The sequence below is a fragment of the Staurois parvus genome, unplaced genomic scaffold, assembly GCF_062004578.1.
Source record: "Staurois parvus isolate SC_StPar_1 unplaced genomic scaffold, SC_StPar_1.0 ptg000662l, whole genome shotgun sequence".
In the NCBI taxonomy this organism is placed as follows: domain Eukaryota; kingdom Metazoa; phylum Chordata; class Amphibia; order Anura; family Ranidae; genus Staurois; species Staurois parvus.
The window spans coordinates 1,867,008-1,871,702 of NW_028318458.1; the positions used below are offsets into that span (position 1 = coordinate 1,867,008).

Here is a 4,695-nt window from a genome sequence, read left to right on the forward strand (position 1 = left end):
AGAGGACATCATAGGATTTCCTATTAGTCCTATTATTTTTTTCCTTTAGATTTAAACAAAACGTCTGAACTTCTGAAAATTTCAAAGACATTGTCTTTGAATTTCCTTTTTCATCAATGTATTGAACAGATGACTGGCAAAAAAATGTAACTAAGGCATGTATTTATAAAGGGTTAAATGACAATTTTCTAACATTTGACCACATTTGCCTGGCATTTATGGCCACATTCACTCTCTTGTATAATAAGGGGAATGTATACCAGACTAACATGGTCAGATTTCACATTTATAGTAAGCTGTCAAAACAGCTTTTCACCCGTCAGATGAATTTGTCAGCTGGAGCTCTCCGTATTGTGGTGTATTTACACTGTTTTAGCACCGGTAGGGTTAAAGTGTATATCCAACCTAAACCTTTTTTTCTTAGTTTTGGATAGAGTGGGGAAGAATTAGAACCCCTGTTAGGTTTCTATTGCTACTGCTTTTTACCAGGGTTCCATTTGAGCGACGTGGATGTGCTGGCAGGCCTGTAGTGATTTATCCACATTACAAACTTTAGTTGCAAAGTAATCGGTTCATTTTTTGAGGTTTCTTTGAGCGTCTTCAGATTCCCCATCCTTTTTTCTATCACCCACTTCCTTCTTCCCACTTCCCCATACCATTGTATTTACGAGGTTCTCTCTCGTGACTTTTGTACCAGAGTATTCATAGCTGTTCTTAGGTACTGTTTGTTTTATGATTACTGCCCATTCGCAGTATCCATAAATCTTAGCTAAAGATACCTTGGGCAAATATTGATATTCTTGGAGTTACTGTAACCATATACACCAGGGGTATTGAATTAAAATTCAAGGAGGTCTGGTCATTAAAATTTACTTCTAGCTGAGGTCCGAATAGGGTGCGCCAATCAGTGTGCCCCCTTACATTAGGTGTCACCATCAGAGTGCAACTTTACATCATGTATTCCCATCACATCAGGTGTGCCCATCAGAGTGCTCCTTTACATCAGGTATCCCCATCACAGTGCTCTTTTACATCAGTTGTCCCTAACAGAGTGCCCCTTTACACCAGGTATCCCCATCACAACGCCACCTTACATCAGGTATTCCCATCAGAGTGCCTCCTTACACTCAAAACACCCCTTTCTATCATATTTCCCCATCAGAGTGCCTCTTTACATCATATTTCCCCATCAGAGTGCCCCTTTACATCATATTTCCTCATCATTGTGCCCCTTTCCATCACATGTGCCCAGCAGAGTGCCCCTTTCCACAGTATGTGCCCATTTGAGCCCCCTTAACATAAAATGTGCCCCTCCGAGTGCCCCTTAACATAAAATGTGCCCCTCAGAGTGCCCCTTAACATAAAATGTGCCCATCAGAGTGCCCCTTAACAAAAAATGTGCCCCTCAGAGTGCCCCTTAACCTAAAATGTGCCCATCAGAGTACCCCTTAACATAACATGTGCCCATCAGAGTGCCCCTTTACACAGTATGTACCCATTTGTGCTGCCTTAACATAAAATAAGGGGCATGCTGATGGGCACATTTATATTAAGTAGCACACTGATTGGCACATGTTATGTTAGGGGCACTCTGATGGGCACATGCTATGTTGTGCCCATCAGAGTGCCCCTTAACATTCAATGTGCCCATCAGAGTGCCCCTTAACATTCAATGTGCCCATCAGAGTGCCCCTTAACATTCAATGTGCCCATCAGAGTGCCTCCTAACATTCAATGTGCCCATCAGAGTGCCCCTTAACATTCAATGTGCCCATCAGAGTGCCTCCTAACATTCAATGTGCCCATCAGAGTGCCCCTGTAAGACTACACCCTACCTTGACAGCAGACAGGAGCTGTGCTGGGATCCTTGCTGGACGCCTGTGTACAGGCAGGGAGTGGGAACCGGAGAGACAGGGAACTGAAAGGGATGGGGCGCACACGTGATGTCATGTTGCAGTGATGACCACCCTGCTCTGCAGCGGATCTGCCATTGTGGGCTGGCGGTCTGAGCGGCAGCACTGCTGGTGCCATTCGCAGACCGCGGTCCGCTATTTAGTGACCGCTGATATACACTCATGTATTTTTGTACCTTGAAAAGCTCTTCTTAAGTAAAAAGTTATTTTGACAAAAAATAAAAGCCTATGTCATTCTTCATACTCTACAGATATGTGACTGCAGATGCTATAAACCAGAAAGCAAACACTCCAGTGGTACAGTCTTAATGACACTATCTGTAGATGGCTACCCTGGCAGGTAAGTGCTCTCTTTAGCAGCCCTGTGTTGTTTTTCTGCCAGAGCCGGGATCACTAGTTGACATGGCTCTAAGTTGCCTGTGTGAAGTGAAGGAAATAATGCAGTTAGGACCTTCTGGGGTATTGTTAAAACAAAAATCTTAATTTTTGTTTTGTGATAATAAACTAATAATCTGCAACAGACAATATGTACTACTATATTATTAGGAGAAAAGAAAACTGCAAGCCCAACTGCCGTGACCCGGATTCGAACCGGGGTTGCTGCGGCCACAACGCAGAGTACTAACCACTATACGATCACGGCTAGCTGCTTGACTAGCTGGTTAAAGTCTGGCTGTTTTGGGCTCTTTAAATCCTTTATAATGATGTCATTGCTTCTGTTCTATTAAACGCTTGTCATTTCCACACTAAGCCTCAAGTTGTAAAATAAAGTGTACATTTAAAAAGGTAAACTGCCAAAATAACTGAACCCCAGAAGGGGAAATGTATATCTGGGGTTTGTCCAGAGGTTGCTATTGTTGCTTGAGAAGAGAGCAGTGGTAGATAGATCCCCTGCCTACAATGACCACCAATGTATAGGTCATTTCTACACTGACTGTGACGAGCGCGGTGCCCGAAACCCTGCCCCTCTCACCAATTCGTAACAAAGGACCAGCCAATTTCACACCATGCTGTCACTTGCGTAACAATGCCACCCCCAGCTGCACCCTGTACAGAGATTTTCCAGCTCGTGGGACCACAATCTACATGCCAGCAGGCTGGAAGCGATTGTCACTGGGTTAGGTTAATTACGCAGTTTACTCTTTAAACTACCACCACCGCCTTTTTACAGAGAAAGAGGAAACTCACAAATCTTAGCAAAAACACTATGATTTTAGCATAAGCGTCTGCAACACACACTGTCACCACAGACAGGGATATTCAGAGGATTATTGTATACAGTAGCACTCTTCAAGAGACAGGGATTTTTTAGTTTGCATTAAAAGCCTTAGAGATAGTTTTAACACTTTTCAAAATAGGGTTTATTAATGAAAAGTTCAAATGGTGCAATTAAGATATTTACAGAAAGGATGTTACAAAGACATAAAGAGAACAATAATCCAACAGAGAAATAAAAGGAGGTGAAGATGGAGAATACTTGCAAAGTCATTGGTTTTAGCAGAGTCCAACTGTCCAAGCAAAAAGGTTGCCTTGGCTCTCTTGGGAGTTACTTGGTTGATGTTATGATGAGAGCTTGCTTACCAGGTCCTGTCTTCCCCTTTTCTGTGATATCAAAGCGGTGTTGCCAGAGACCATCTGACCAATACTTCAGTTTAAGGGATGGATGCTGGGAGGTCACCATGTTTACGACCAATTCCCAAATACAGTTTTACGCTAATATTAATAACTTCCAATACATGCAGGTGATATTCTAGAAACTGACAGAATATTATTGAGAATTAGATTTTGTATCCAGGGACACCAAACACAGCGTACCTTTGTCACCCAGAAGGGAGGAGACTGCTTTCTTCCCTTTCATCTGTGCTAACATAGTCATGTATGACCTTGATTTGTTTGGTATGATATACCCCATTCAAATATATACCTAATATCAATGTGTCCTGTTCCTGTTGAATTCTATGAATTATATGTGGATTTGTCAAGTTGTGGAATAGATGTTTTATGGCACGCTCTTCAGTCCTAGAACTTCATTGGCCTTATAGGTCATGTGTGAAAGGCTTGACTGAGTTATTATGGTTTTTCAATAGGGCAGAGGGAAGAGTTATTATCATTTATATAGCACCAACAGTTTGCTCAGCGCTTTACAATATAACGGGAGACAATACAGCAACAATACAGTTCAATACAAGAGGGAAAGGAGGGCCCTGCTCCTTGGAGCTTACAATCTAGGAGGGAGGGGCTAGTGGTACAAAAGGTAGTAACTGTGGGGGATGGACTAGTTGGAAGAGTAGAAGATTCCATTATTAGCTGAGGGCAGGATAGGCTTCCTTGAAGAGATAGGTTTTCAGAGATCGCCTAAAAGTGAGCAGAGTAGGCGATAGTCTGATAAATTGGGGTAGAGAGTTCCAGAGGATGGGGGAAGCTCTGGAAAAGTCCTGGAGATGAGCATGGAAGGAGGAGACAAGGGAGCTAGAGACCAGGAGATCTTGCGAGGAGCGGAGAGTACGGTTTGGGTGATATTTGGAGGCAAGATCGGTGATGTAATTTGGGGCAGAGTTATAAATGGCTTTATACATTATTGTTAATATTTTGAATTTTATCCGTTGGGCAATGGGAAGCCAGTGGAGGGATTGGCAGAGAGGGGTGGCAGATACAGAATGGTTAGTAAGGTGGATGAGTCTGGCAGCAGCAATCATGATAGACTGGAGGGGGGATAGCCTGCGATGAGGTAGGCCAATGAGGAGGGAGTTACAATAATCAAGGTGAGATATAACAAGGGAGT

General features: G+C 43.0%; 1 non-coding gene across 1 annotated transcript; it reads right to left on the minus strand.

Moving 5' to 3' along the window:
* Window positions 1-2,484: 2,484 nt before the first annotated feature.
* Window positions 2,485-2,556, minus strand: TRNAH-GUG (transfer RNA histidin (anticodon GUG)). Its single transcript has one exon. It is a non-coding gene; the product is annotated as a tRNA-His (tRNA).
* Window positions 2,557-4,695: the final 2,139 nt, after the last annotated feature.